Source organism: Lissotriton vulgaris, chromosome 1_1 (assembly GCF_964263255.1).
Source record: "Lissotriton vulgaris chromosome 1_1, aLisVul1.2, whole genome shotgun sequence".
Taxonomy (NCBI): domain Eukaryota; kingdom Metazoa; phylum Chordata; class Amphibia; order Caudata; family Salamandridae; genus Lissotriton; species Lissotriton vulgaris.
In genome coordinates, this window is record NC_141685.1 from 1,895,776,615 (window position 1) to 1,895,792,673 (window position 16,059).

General features: G+C 44.0%; 1 protein-coding gene across 2 annotated transcripts in view; it reads right to left on the bottom strand.

Moving 5' to 3' along the window:
- Nucleotides 1–16,059, bottom strand: part of ZCRB1 (zinc finger CCHC-type and RNA binding motif containing 1) — a 182,953-nt gene that overhangs the window by 152,275 nt on the left and 14,619 nt on the right. The window lies entirely within an intron of this gene.

Here is a 16,059-nt window from a genome sequence, read left to right on the forward strand (position 1 = left end):
AGATCACAGACCCCACAGGAGCCACATGGATAGTGTGCTGAGATGGGGAGGTAAATCCCAGAGGGAACGTAGTTCAGACCTACGTTTCCTTCGTCGTCTGGTATGGATGATTATGTTCTCCAAATAATGTGTTCATTTGAACGCAAATAAGGGAGTGGGAAACTTGAGTGAGCCCGTCTATAGGATGGACCAGTGCTTACATATGATTTTCTATATCTGGTTTGAATCGGGCATAAACGTAGTAACACAGGAGAGGTTATTGTTCTGTGTTCTGCTCCGGGGTTCTAATAGTGCCCCCGATTTTTTTCTAGGCCATTTACCATGCTGTATTGACAGAATGTTGTGGGTAGTCGTTTGCGGTCCAGCTAGTACTCAGTTGTTGTTCCTGTAGGTCAAAAGTCAGCAATCTTGCAGGAGTTGTGACGCAGTCGTAGAACTGGCCGTAGTGTAAATTGTCCCTTATGGGTTCAGGATAGTGGCTGTCGTACAGTAGAAAGCTGTTGCAGTCAGTCGACTTTTAGTATGTAGTGTTTGTGACCTTTGTCAGAGATTTTATCTGTAAATCTTAGGAATGCATTGAGAGACTTAATCTATGTATGGAAATTGTGGCATTCATCAATCAGTGCCATTCCAGTGAAACAAAGTCGGGCCTGTACCAATCAGTGCTAGGAATGAGTTGAAACAGTTATTAGATGAGATGTGCAAACATCTAATTCATTTAACCAACAAACAGATTCATCAGAATGGATGCAGCTGTGGGCTTTAGCTTTAAAAAAAAGAATAGAATCTGGTAGTCCACGCCTGTGTGACGACTTGCGTTCCCTAAAGACGGTTATTGTAGTAGACTGTCATTCCCTACCAAAATAATACAAGAGAGGTTGATGGCTCAGGGTGGGTCTACGTGTTTTTCCATTACAGACGTCAAATCAGTCTACCATCAGGTGTCATTGTCCAAGCGCTCACAGTACTTAACTACTTTTGCAATACCCTTTAGAGTGCTTAAATATGTGCGATTACCCTTAGGGTTGGTATCTGCTGCCAGCATCCTTCAAAAGCTTATTGGATAATGTATTCTAGGGCATTAAAGGGGTTCAGCGTTCCATGATGATATTTTTTGCTACTTGTATTAAAGAGCATAATGTTAATCTGGAAAATGTTCCTAGTATGTTCTGCCAGAGAGGTGGGACAGTCTATAGGGAAAAGTGCAAATTCTCAGTTGTGGAACTAGAGTACCTTGATCACACAGTTTCTACTGATGGTATCAGACCCAAAAAAGATCTCCTTGAAACCATCATTAATGCTCCTCCTCTGACTGATAAGGATGCGCATAGGTCTTTTTTCCGGCTTCAGCAACTACTACGCCAGGTTTGGTAAAAGGTATACAATAGAGATTGAACTCTTGAGACGCCTTATAAGGAAAAAGGAGACATTTTTTAGGTCATTGGTAAAAGATTAGGCTTTCTGAACCATTAAGAAAATGATTAAATCTGCATCTTCTTTGTAACCTTTTTGTTGCCCTGTTATCAGTTCGGTGATTGAGTGTGCCAGCTCTATTGGTTTAGGGGCTGGCAACCAATGGCAAAGAACACACGATTGCCTTTATTTCTCGTACTCTCAACGATTCTGAGAAACACTATAGTACAACTGAAAGCGAGGCCCGCCATGTATGTGGGCAGTTGAAAAGTTTAAAATGTATTTATTTGGGCTAATCATTTTAATTTTGCAACTGACTACAAACCACTTGTGTATGTCATGGATGGGAACAGTACAGGTTTATCTTCTTCACGTCTTGCACGTTTATTATCCAAGTAGCAAGAATACAATTTTGGGATCAAAACATTTCAGGTGGAAAGACGCTTCGTGCTGACTGCCTTTCTCAGATGCCAATTACATGTGAATCAGAACCCTATGTAAACTAGGAGGATGAATGGGTTGTTTCTGTGGAGGATGTGTCAGCAGTGTCTATAGGGTTTGTTATTGAAGAGGACTGGACAGAGGCATGTACACAGGATGCAGTGCTGTGGGAGGTCAATAGGTAAGTAATTGAAGTTGGGCCTCAAGTGAGGAATTTGCAAAATGTTATTATTCCCTTCCAGCAAATTTCAGTTGAATTGTCCATTGAGAATAGTATGTTGACAAGTCATGGCCCTTTTCTTTCTCCGGAAAGTGTAGAAACAAGTTAATTTGTGTAGCACAGAGAGGACATGCAGGTATGACCAGTACCAAGAAACGTCTGAGAAAGCATTATTGGTGTCCAAGTATGGATTCTAGTGTGGAGCAGCTTTTAGATGAGTGTCCTGAGTGTTTGCAGTATGATAGACACTGGAAAGAATGTACACCTAAACCACGTTTTAACATGTTACCGACACAATCATGGGTCAAACTGACCATTGACTTTACTGGTCCTTTTTATGTACTTCCACAAGATACTAGATTTCTAATTGTACTTCATTATTACTCAAAATTGGTGGGCTATGATGCTGTTCCTTTTCCTACATCTAATGCTATGATTGATTTTTTTAGAGGATGCGCTTTCTATGGAAGGAATACCCAAACTTATTGCATCAGACAACAGGACTCATCTTGTTTCTAAAACTTTTTGGATTTTTTAACTAAGTATAGTATTAAACATGAGAGCACACCCCTGTATTTTTCTGCTGCCAATGGTCTGGTAGAGAGGTCAAACAAATGTTTCAAAGAAGGCATTCAGTCTACTTTAAAATCTAAAGCAAATACAAGGAGATGATGGACGGAGCGCTGAAACTTTTCAGACACTCGCCCCCGTCACAGATCTGGGTGGAATCCATCATCATTCTTTAGCTCACTTCGCCACCTCAGTTCAGACCCAGCTATATGCAAATCAGTCTTGACCCTGTGCCTCATGGGAACAGTCCAGCCGGAACTGCCAAGCCAGGTCTTCCCTGAACCAGAAACAAGCATCCTGTGACCGTTTTCAGGGTAACACCCTTCATCAGCCAGGCTAGCTTGAATCCAGTGGCAAAGTGAGCAAGGGACCCACGTCTGGGCATTCCCTGCCAACTTAGGGCGAACAAAGACTGATTGATCGCAATTATTTAAGAAAAAAAATTGGATTGGATTACTCTGCATTTCATTACAGGTTTATCTCCTTTTTTCCTACTCAAGGGAAGAGAAGGGAGAAATGACCTTACATCGGGGTGGGAAGACAGTATTTATGATGATCCTCACGTTGATATGTTGAAGAATCATTCGAGTTTGGATGAGTGTAGGAGAGATCGTGTTAACAAAAAGTATGAGGAAAATGGTAAAATGTTGACGATTTAAAGAAAGGTGTTGTGTTTGAGTTGCTCACTCTGTATTGTGTTATGCTCATGAACCTGCACCATGTATTGGTCTCGCGACCTGCCTCGCTCTATCTCCCTGGTCGCGAGCACTCGCCCAAGGTCCTGTGACGTCCAATCGTTCTGGAATGGAACCTTGGGCGTGGGTGGCGGTTAGAGAGACAGTTGGAGGCTAACTTTTGTACTGAGAGGACGCCTTCTGGTGTCAGTGCATTTCTTCAATAAAGACTACTTCACCTACCTGCTGTTCCACGAGTTGTCTTTACAATCTTGGTGACGAGGATGGGATGAGTCAGTCGAAAATTTCGTTTCTGCACTCAAAGATTTAGCTTTACCCTGTCGCTTTGGCAAACTGCACGGCAAATTCATTTGCGATCAAATTGTATCCAAGAAAAATTGTGGGCAAAAGGGGAATCTTCTCTTCAAGAAGTCATTGACATTGTCAAGAGTGCACAATTGAGTGGGAGGTTTGCCAAAGCGGACCTTTCAGAAGATAAGAACAAAACCAGTGTGGCGGAACAACTGATGGTCGCAAGAGTCAGGAACTTTAAAGGCATGGTTCAAAAACCCAATCCAGATACATCACAGGAGAAGGATTTTACTCCCAAACCTAGATTAACTGGGAACAGGAAATGTTTTAGGTGTGGTAGCAAGTTTCACTTGGCAAAAATGAGGTATTATAGGTCATTTTCAAAATGTGTCAAAGCAAACAAAAAAGAAACACTAATGTAAAATTGGTTGCACAGGAAGACCAAGATGATATATATTCTTCTGATGAAGACATGAATCTCTTTGTTTTATAAGTTGATGAAAGTATAATAAATGTGAATGGCAAAATCAAGAAACCTATGTGAGATTTAAATATTGGTGGTGTGGATATCTCCATTGTAGCAGACTCTGCTTCACCGTATACCAATATTTATAAGAATATTTAGGTAGGAAAATGTATACCTGTCTTAGGACAACATTTAGCCAATCCTGATATTTCTCCCAAAAACGTTCACTGGGGAACCCATTGCTGTTTTAGAATACAGGGAACTATGTTTCCAGTTCAAAGGGTGCGAAAAACTTGGTAAATTTAATGTTTCTGCTGTCGGTCCTTCAGTACTTGGTTGGATGGACCAAGGAAAATTGGGCATAATTCTAGACCCAAACAGCCCACATCTCGAGCTTTCTTAACAACCTGAAGACGAGTACAAGAACTTTATTGTTAAAAAGGTATCCTCAAATGTTCTCTGATAATATTGGAAAATTAAAAGGTTATGCCACAAAATTAAACTAAAGAAATATGCGGTTCCATGCGTCCAATAGTCCAGGAATATTACTTCCTCCATCAAAAGCGAAGTTGAAACTGAACAACTCAAACTACAGAAATCTGGCATAATCTAACCAGTTGAATCAGCCAAATGGGTTGCACCTTTAGTTGTTGCTAACTAATCCAATGGTAAACTCTGCTTATGTGTGGACCTCCGCGATCTTAATAAAAACATCCTCAATGATCAGTTTCCCTTACCCAAGATCAGCGAGATGTTGTCACACACTAATGGCATCAAGTGGTTTTCCACAATTGACCTCACTGCAGCATACAATCAGGTCGCACTACACCCTGACAGTAGATGCCTCACCACCTTTGTGACATCCTTTGGGTGCTTTAGATTTAAAAGGATACCCTTCGGATTGGCATCAGCCGCGGCCATGTTCCAGACATTAATGCAAATACTTTTTAAAGATGACCCAATCTTCTAATTTTTCAGGATGATATACTGGTCATGGGAGACAACAGCTACTTCCAGTGGCAAAATGAGATTTTTATTCAATCTTCAGGTACCTCCATGGGAAATTGTGCTGCGCCCACATATGCTAACATCTTTATGTATCAGTTCGAATTGGATCACATACTCAACAACCAAAAATAGACTTCAAATCTAGTCTTATATAAACAATACATTGATGACATTTTCATCATATGGAAAGGCTCGGAAAGAGAACTTATTGAAACAATCGCAGAACTGGAAGATGTGAATGAGAGGATCAGCTTCACTTTCAACATCCAAAAAAGAGAAATCACATTTTTGGATGTATTAGTACAGAACAAAAAAGGTCAATTAGTTACGAATGTGTATACCAAAACAATAGACAGGAACAATCTTTTACATTAAGGAGGTTTTTACCAACCTGCACTTAAAAATAATTTGCCATTTTCATAACTGCTACGTATAAAAAGAATTTCCTCATCAGACGAAAGATATACCATGAGTAAAATCAAAAGATTTGAAAAATTCACAAAAAGAGGTTATCCAGAAAACATCTTGGAAGACACAATAAAATACAAGCATTTGCAATGCAAAAGGTCTCGCATTAGGAAAGTTTGAGCTATCGATCTTGTAAATGACAATTTTTTTATTTATGTGTTGGTTTTGAAAATAGCTAAATTAATAGCTTTGTCATTTACAATGCCAATAGTTATAACTTTCGCAAATGTGACACCTATAGCATTTGTAATGAAACATGTTTAGTATTTACTGGACTTAGATGTACTGATATTACAAATTACATGCTGAGTGGTGCTGGGGTGGCGCTGGGTGGTGCTGCTGAGTGATGCGGAGTGGTGCTGTGGTGGTGCTGAGTGATGCTGTGGTGGTGCTGAGTGATGCTGGGGTGGTGCTGAGTGATGCTGGGGTGGTGCCGAGTGGTGCTGTAGTGGTGCTGGGGTGGCGCCGAGTGATGCCGTTGTGGTGCTCAGTGATGCTGTGGTTGTGCTGAGTGATGCTGTGGTGGTGCTGAGTGATGCTGTGGTGGTGCTGAGTGATGCTGTGGTGGTGCTGAGTGATGCTGTGGTGGTGCTGAGTGATGCTGTGGTGGTGCTGAGTGGTGCTGTGGTGGTGCTGAGTCGTGCTGGGGTGGCGCTGAGTAATTCTGTGTTGGTGCTGAGTGATGCTGAGGTGGTGCCGAGTGGTGCTGTGGTGGTACTGAGTGATGCTGGGGTTGCGCTGAGTGATGCTGGGGTGGTGCTGAGTGATGCTGTGGTGCTCCTGAGTGATGCTGTGGTGCTCCTGAGTGATGCTGTGGTGCTCCTGAGTGATGCTGTGGTGCTCCTGAGTGGTGCTGTGGTGCTCCTGAGTGGTGCTGTGGTGCTCCTGAGTGGTGCTGTGGTGCTCCTGAGTGGTGCTGTGGTGCTCCTGAGTGGTGCTGTGGTGGTGCTCAGTGATGCTGTGGTGGTGCTGCATGGTGCTGTGGTGGTGCTGGGTGGTGCTGTGGTGGTGCTGGGTGGTGCTGAGTGATGCTGTGGTGGTGCTGGGTGGTGCTGAGTGATGCTGTGGTGGGGCTGAGTGGTGCTGTGGTGGTGCTGTGGTGGTGCTGAGTGATGCTTTGGGGGTGCTATGATTAATCCGAACTCTACTGTAGCCATAAAGGAACCCAAAGGAGGGTCACAATACTACATAAAATGTTTAAATGAATTAATCAGATATTCTTTAGTTAGTGTCCATTTTATAGATAGCCTGCAAATTTCGTGTATTAGGATTCTTCTTACAGCGTCCATTGAACAGGTGTGCGAAGCCTGCATTTGAATACTTTTTTTTGGTGGTATTTAGCCCCTTCCACGCTGATGACGAGCTGGGCTCGTCATGGCGTAGCCTCCTCGCACGCTGATGACGAGCCCAGCTCGACACGTAACATGCGATTTTAAAAATTACAGCACAGGAGCGGAATTCCGCTAGCGCGCATGGAGTTAGAAAAGCAATGTGGCACAATATAGGGCATGGTGTCAGCCTTTAGAATGCATATTTAGTGTATATTTAAACCAGTTCACAGCAGAATACGTAGTTAAAGGCCGTACTGATGAGTGCTATAAAAAAAGGGCAAATTCACTGAAAGCTTCTTATTGACATCAGTAATTCAATTAAAATAAAGCGTATCAGCTTATGTACACTCAGTTCCCTATTCTGCATCACTTCCTCAAGCCCTTCAGTAATTCTCTATTGAGGTGTATTACATGATGCTACATTTCTTACTACCTCAACTTCATAGTGGTGACCGGTAGATGAACAGATTGAAGGAAAAGTGATCATACAATCAGGAAGGGTGCATAACCATGTTCCATTTTCTTCAGCACAACCTATGTCTGATTCTGAGCTGAGTGGCAGACTTTTCCATGGAAGGGAATGCTACTTATTCATTCCCTTTACCTAAGTGTTTATTTGAAGGGTAAAGGCGATGTTTGTTTTGAAAAGAATCCAATGTTCCTATTTTGACAGGACTTAGGATCTAATATCATCACAATCAGAAATACTAGTAAGATAAGATTCACGACAGAGAGGGGCTGTGAAGGATGGAGAGGCGACAGAGAGAGAACAGCCTGACAGAGGAGAACGGAAGTGCCCTCGTGTTACATGCAGACATAGAGAGAACATTCAGTGTGACAGCCTGAGCGACGAGAGCCACTCGTGTATGTATGTATGTATGTGTGTTCCTATATAGCGCTCGATTTACCCTAGGGCATCTCGGCGCTTGCCTTGGGAACCCGTCCTGGCTTTTCCCAGTGAGATAACCCGTACTGGGCATCCCCAAGGTGAAAGCCAGGCCTCCTGCCGCGGGGGAGGGGCATTGTGGAGATTAAGAAAGCTAACGCCCAGAGTTGCAGAGTGTGAACCTGTGATTAGAGTGGGCACCGAAGCGAGAATTATCGAGTCCCTGGACAATTGAGCTCAAGACCCTGCCGCGTCGGGAATTGAACCCTGGTCCCGGGTCTGACCTCTGCTTCAGGGTATGCCTCCTCTAACCAGTGAGCCACACTTCTCCACTTCTCGTGTTACATGCAGACATAGGTATAACCTCCTGTGTAACAGCCTGAGTGCCGAGAGCCGCTCGTGTTACATGCAGACAGAGAGAGAACAGCCTGACAGAGGAGAGGAAGTGCCTCTCGTGTTACATGCCGACAGAGAGAGAACAGCCTGACAGAGGAGAGGAAGTGCCTCTCGTTTTACATGCAGATATAGGGAGCATCTCCTGTGTAACAGCCCAGGGTAAGGAAATTGTCCTGTGTAGCGTGAGAAACAAGACAGCAAGAGGCAGGTGCTAGGAGAATTTGGAATTTAAACCCCTGGAGGATTATAAAGTTTGACCAAAATAAAGAATCTATAGGAAAAAAAGGGCAGAACGTACAAATGAAAGGAATGCAAAAAGTATTTGACGGGTAAATATGGGAAGAAAAAGACGGAACAATAGAGTAAAAAAAAAAAAAAACAGCTGAGAGCGAAATGAAGTAACAAAAGGACACAGAAGGAAAAGAGACAGGCAATGCAAGTCCTGGAAAAACAAAATGAGTAAAACAAGCAAGGGGAGTAAGATGCATTGAAAACTTGACATAGCGGCGTGCGAGTGAGAGATGCAAAGGTAGAAAGTGAAAAGGAGACATCTTGGAGGAAAAAAATCGAGAGAGCGCTAGGACCCAGAGACCTCTTTACTAAGCTAAGATTCACGACAGAGAGGGGCTGTGAAGGATGGAGAGGCGACAGGCAGAGGCAACGCGCGGCGGACATCAAAGGAAGGGTGGGAGGGGAAAAAAAACTGATTAGCGAGCGTGAAAAGCCAGAAACACCAGGGGGCAGGAAGGCAGATTGCCTTCAAGCTTTACGCAAAGCTCTTGCAAAGTGCCACCATGGTTTGCTTTTACTTTGTCAGCCCAACTTACACCAGTAGGTGGGAGTCAAGCAGCAGGTATCGTCATAGAAGGGCCCCTAAAGACATAAACAATAAAAACAAGAACATCGCCGAAAGAAATAATGAAAAGCGGTAGGGAAATGCGCATTCCTTTGTACTGTGAAGCGTTGGAGCTTTGAAGTGAAGCTCACGGCCTCGCATCTGTGAAAGTGAAAGCAGGGATGTAATTAGGGGGGGGAGGAGAAGTGAGGCAGAGCGCGCACTGCGCAGGCTGGGGAAGCAACAGATGCCTGTGGGAGGGAGGCTGATGGCTTTGATGTGGACGTGCTTTCCGCACGAGTGCACCACATGAACTGTCCGTAATCCGCAATGGTTTAAGACCTTGGTTTGCCCACTATACTTTCGTCTATTTATCCCTTGCGGGATATAATAGTCGAGACCTAATGAAGCAAAAAGAGATCATTTACTTTTGAGTAAACCGAAAAAATACTGGAGCGCAAAGAATTATATTTATATCTAAATTTTCTACAAGAAGCATGAGCATAAAGAAATCTGTAATGAAACACTGGTCTATTTTGAGTCTAGAAGAAGATTTCAAACGCATTTTCAATCAACCACTATTTAAGAACTCGCAACCTCAAAGAAATACTAAACAGAAAAACTGAAAAATTAAACATCATTCATAAAGGCACACTACCTTGTATGAACTGTGGCAATTGTAATGTTATCATTAAAGGAACCCATATACCTCACCCCACAAAAGGATGGCAAGTAAAATTAAAGTAAGAGCTACATGTGACAGTATGAATGTGGTATATATGCTGAAATGTCTGTGCAGTTTTGCATATGTAGGAAAAGCAGGACGCAAAATCAACATTCGCATAACTGAACATAAAAGCAACACTCAAACAAAAAATCCTAAATTCACGGTTGCTGCACATTTCAATTCTATGAATCACAATGTAAGCCAACTCAGATTCACTGTATTGGAGCAGTTACCTATTCTACAAGGGAGAGACAACACGCAATACCTTCTACAAAGTGATGTCTTTTGGATAAATCACCTTAATACTGTTAATCCCAAGGGATTAAATGGGGGACTGGACTTAAATTGCTTCATTTAAATGCATTTTTGATTATTTTATTTATTTACATTTTAGAATATTGCTTTATTGTTACTAATATGTCGGACATGTTTCATGATGTGCGTTACCAAACATACACAGTATACATTCCATGTACCCATGAAGTCAGAACCACGCCTTGTGCATTTTTCTCATGGAGATTTACATGTCATCAATATAGTTAGATGGATCTCTACATCGTCGAATTAACAGTTCTACTGTTTTACTCATTTTTCCAATGCCAAACAATTTAAACACACTTTTGTTTGAGTAACGATCAAGCAAACTCGATCTCAGTATCCACGGGGTAACAGCTCCACTGTTTCACCCACACACCGTTGTCAATGACGACCGATGTAAACACTCGATGACCGTCCGTCTTTAGTTTTTGTAACGATTCGTCTCACAAGCCCGTTCTCTAGGTTTGCCATCACGTTCACAATTCCAGGTCAACGCATTTAAATCAAGTCACGGTCTTCAAACATGACTCATTCTGGAAATTCGATCTCACAACGGGAAAAGGAATAACCGCTCTCATGTACTTTTTCAAGAAATAACCTTGCAATTGATTACATTTTCGTACCAACGTTTTGAAAGCAAACTGACGGCGTGTTTATCTTTGTAAAACCAACGGAGTCTACGTATGAAAGGCGACGGTTCGCGTATACGAGCGTTATTAAGGTTGGTCTTCTAAAATACAGATACAACATCTTTCAAGCATGCAAACAAATTCACTGGGTCAACAACTATGCATTTCTCTTGACCGATGCACATTTTCACTTCTTGCAGTAGTTACAATGTATTATTGCAGCACACCCTGTGTTTGCCGATACGCACACTAGCACAACTGACCAATGTACGTTTACTTTTTTGCAGTCAGCATAACTCGTCATCACAACATGTTTGTGCTCATTCACTCCACATAACATCAATACATCACCCCTATCAAACTTGTTGTTTATTAATTGTGACCATAAATCAGTTTAAATTCAATGAAGAAATCATACTAACAAACAAGCACATTAGTCATGGGTATACACTGTATAAGCACAACAAGAGCTATGACACAATATAATGTGTTTTTGACAAAAACGTATGTACATAGCATTATACCAGAAATGTCCTCTATGTTTGCAGAAAATAAGCCCCTGATGAAGGGCAGGGCTCGAAATGCATTAGGCATGAGAAATCTTAAATAAGAATCAATAGAATACAATGTTATATTACTGAAGAAAGTTATAGGACACAAATGGTCAATGAGGAATAAAAATTCATGTGAAATACACATTTTTGAAGAGTGATTATATTATTGAAAATTCAAAAGAGTGCAATTGGATACGTCCTTCCGTCCAGGGAGCAACGCAAACCAAGTAGACAACAGAGAGGAACATGGTACTAAACTAGCTAAAGTGTTAGGCATTCTGGAAAACCCTGGTCTCACTGCAGATAGTCGTAAATATAAATTTGCAGAGACCAGTGTCAATATTTAGGGCTCAAAATTTGTGGGGAGGGCATCAAAACTAAAAAAAGAACTTCTATCCACAATAAGAGAAGCCCATTCCCCCAAAACAAAGATGAGGTTAAAGCCTTCCTAGGTCTCTCAAAAATTCACGTTAAGTTTGTTCAAGATTTCTCCACGAAAACCTTAATTCTAAGACAACTTATTAAACAAAGGAATACGTTTGGATGGTCTAGAGGTTGTGAAGAAGCTTTTACCAGAATCAGGAGCGGCATTTGCAATGCCCCACCTCTACAGGGATTTAACCCCTCCTTACACAGCATAGTCACCACATATGCCAGTAGGAGAGGTCTTGGAGCTGTTTTGAGCCAAACCGATGACATTGGCAATGAAAAAACCATTGCATTTGCCTCACGCTCCATTACGCCCACTGAAGAAAGGTACTCTGTGACAGATAGTGAGGCTCTGGCATGCGCATGGGGCTTAGAACACTTTAGGCAATACATATGGGGGTATCATGTCACTCTTAGAAGTGATCATAATCCCCTTGTCAAGGTCCTCACCACCAAGGGTCTACAGAGTTCCTCTCCTCGTCTGCACGCATATCAGTCAGAATGATGGACTTCAATTATGATGTACAAGATGTCCCAGGTATCAAGAGCACTGTTGCTGACTGTCTAAGTCACTTACAATTGCCTGATGTGGGTGAACCCCCTCTGATATTAAATCATTCTGTGTAGCAAACATAATAGAACAGATACCCTGCATTTCCAAGTCACACCTCCATTTAACATAGGTGTTCCGAGGGGTGATGGCCTCCAGAATGACAATAGTAGTAACTCTCCTAATGAGGAACCCCATGATAATACACTATATGACCTCATCACCAACATAGAAAATGACACACACAGTGATGACAATGATGGCACTACAAGGTTGTTCACCACATGGATGGTGCCGGGTGCATGATTCAGATGCCCCGCTCTTAATGCTGTTGCGTATTAATGCTGTGACGATTTTAAACCTTTTTGCTGCATGATTAATATGTTGCATGTGAAATTTAAAACCTGCTAAAACTGTGACCTTTACTGTGTGTAAAAGCAGCGTTCCTTACCTCCCCTACGCCGCCCCTGCCAGCGCCCCGTTCCACCACGGGATCTCCCGCTTGTTGTGGAGGGCGCCGGCAAAGATCTGCTTCCCCAGCCCGGACTGGCTGCATAGGGTCACGCGGGCTTCGTCTCTTAGGTCCACCCCTATTTAAACCCGGACGTCTAGAATTCCTTCTGTTTAGTTGATGGTGCCGGGTGCATTATTCAGATGCCCTGCTCTTAATGCTGTTGCTTATTAATGCTGTGACGATTTTAAACCTTTTTGCTGCATGGTTAATATGTTGCATGTGAATTTTAAAACCTGCTAAAACTGTGATCTTTACTGTGTGTAAAAGCCGCGTTCCTTATCTCCCCTACGCCGCCCCTGCCAGCGCCCCGTTCCACCACAGGATCTCCTGCTTGTTGTGGAGGGCGCCGGCAAAGATCTGCTTCCCCGGCCCAGACTGGCTGCATAGGGTCACGCTGGGCTTCGTCTCGTAGGTCCACCCCTATTTAATCCGGATGTCTTTCTCCGCGATCAGCGGACGCGCGCCAAAGTCGCGCCTAAGTCCAGCCTATCTGCGCCCGTCCGCGCTAGGGGCTGGGGAGGAGACTGTAATTTCTGTTGATCCTCGAGTAAGCATGACTTATTCCAGTCAAGAATTAGCTGCATTTAAACCTTCCAAACTTTCCTGCCACCATAAGCTCCCCCCTGAGGCCTTTCTCGGGTCTCCCGGTTGTTGTTGCTACACGGGAAACATAGAGCCCACAATTCTTGATACTGTGGATACGTGGTTTCCCACTAAACCGTCAACTACGCCCAAAACTACTCTGGAGTAGGGTTTTCTCATCAATACAAGATCTTTAGTAAAGAACAATATGGCATTTAATGATTTTGTCTCTGCCAGGAAGCCCTCATGGGTCTTCTTCACAGAAACTTGGGCCTCTGTTTCCTCTTGTCCAGAACTTGTTAACGCTATCCCAGAGGGCTACGGGTTGGCCAGGATGGATAGAGAGGGTTGTAGCGGAGGAGGATTGGGTATCCTATACAAGGTTTCCTCCACCTGCCGCATTAAATCTCTTTCCTCCCCCTCAGATTCCTTTCAGGCCACCTATTTTTCGACAATCTCCTCTCCAGCAGCTTCCCTTTCTGGTCTCCTGATTTATAGACCTCCGGGCCCTAGAGCTGGTTTTGGTCACAACTTACTTAAAATTTTAGAGCCCTATTTTGGTAGATCCCATTTGACGGTCATGGGAGATTTTAACTTCCACTTAGAAGATGTAGGCTCCAGTGACACTCTCTCCCTGGTGGACTCCCTGGCGGCTTGCAGTCTACTGCAACTGGTGGACAGCCTTACCCACCTAGCTGGTCACACACTGGATGGGGTTTTTTCCAACGACACCAGACTAACGACGGGTCCCCCCCATTCCCCTTGTGTGGTCTGACCACCTGGCCGTCCCCTTGGAATTAAAATCCCCCTCTTTCTCTACTTTGTCGTGTTACCCTGGGAAAAGGGAACCTAAGCGGAACTACAGGAGAATTTCCAATGATACTCTTGCCCCTCTTTTGGCCAATACTAGGATACCTCCTTCGGGGGATGTCAGTGCCGCTGCGCTGGATCTCTCTAACCCTATTGCAAGAGCAGTGGATCTCTTGGCCCCCGTTTCATAGGGCTACTCTGCCAGAAAGAGACCCTCGGCCCCCTGGTTTTCGGAAACACTCAGGCTCTTAAGGCAGGGCTGTAGGAAGCAGGAGAGGCTCTGGCGAACGAGCTGGGATCCCAGGGAAAGGGAAAAGCACAAACTCCTGCTTAGAGACTATAAAGCGAAGGTAATTGAGGAAAAGCATGCCCATTTTTCCAACTTAACGACTTCCCTTACTTCCCCTAGGGAATTGTTTAAGATTGTTGATTCCCTGTGTACCTTGCAAACACCAGACCCTGTAGTAGGTTCTCAAGAGTTGTGCGATAAGATCTCTTTGTTCTTTCACTCAAAAATAGTTGACATTTATGCCACTCTTGAATCACAAAGGGACCTGCTGGGCTCCCATCTTCCTCTGGCCCCGTCTCTTACAGAATGTCGGCCAAAGGATTCCCATAGTAGTTTGTCCAATTTTCCTCTTCTTACTTCCCAGCAGTTAGATCTGCTTCTGAACGGGATTAAATTTGGATCCCCTTTGGACCCTTGCCCCCTTAGTACCCTGAAGGACTGTAGGGAAGTTCTGCTGCCTCACCTCCTTGAAGTGATGAACCGCGCTATAATTGAAGGCATTTTTCCATCCTCTTGGAAAAAAGCAGTGGTCAAGCCTTTGCTGAAAAAGCCGACACTAGATCTGGAGATACTAAAGAACTTTCGCCCAATATCTCTGTTGCCGGCCCCAGCAAAGATGCTTGAGACACATCTCAACCAACATCTGACTGCCTTCCTTGACACCTCTGGCCATCTGGACTCATCACAACATGGTTTCCGGACGTTCCATAGCACTGAGTCAGCTCTCACTGTGGTCATAAATAACATACGCTCGAAGGTCGACCAGGGCCAGACTACTCTTCTGGTCCTGCTAGACCTGACAGCAGCTTTTGACACTCTGTCTCCCTCCACTTCAACAGCTCGTCTCAGGGAGATAGGGATGAAGGGCCCGGCACGGAGCCTGCTGACCTCTTTTCTCAATCAGAGGGAGCAGAGGGTCAAGTTGGGAGACAGGGGTCGGCTTTAAGCCCCACTCTCTTTAACATCTATGTGGCCCCACTTGCCAGGTTAGTAAGATCGTTCGGGATGGAGGTGGTGTCATATGCCGATGACACCCAAATTATGGTCTCTCTCTCCCACTCGGTGAGTACCTCCGCGTTCAGCTTCAGGAACTGCATGGAGGCAGTTTCACAGTGTATGATTCTGAACTCACTGAAGCTGAACGGAGAGAAAACCGAGGTCCTGATCTTCGGAGGAGATCAGGATATCTGGTCAAGCGACTGGTGGCCCCTATCCCTGGGAGCTTGCCCACTGCCCACAAAATCCGCTCGGAACCTGGGCGTGATGATTGACACCTCGCTTGCTATGGTTCAGCAGGTTAATAGAAAGGTTTCCACATGTTGGGGTGTTATCAGGATCCTGAGGATAATTATAACCTACCTTTCCTTGAAAGCCCGTAAACAGACCGTGGTTGCCTTAGTCATATCACGATTAGACTACTGCAATGCGCTCTACTCAGGCATCAACAAAGGCCTGATACAACGCCTGCAGATTGTCCAAAACGCGGCGGCTAGGCTTGTCCTTGATGTCCCCAGTCTCTCTTCTGCTACATCAGCTAGGAAGAGCTTGCATTGGCTCCCGATTCAGGCCAGGATCACCTGTAACATCCTGTGCCTTGTCCATGGGGCCCTGTTTGGAGATGGTTCTGAAGGCATAGG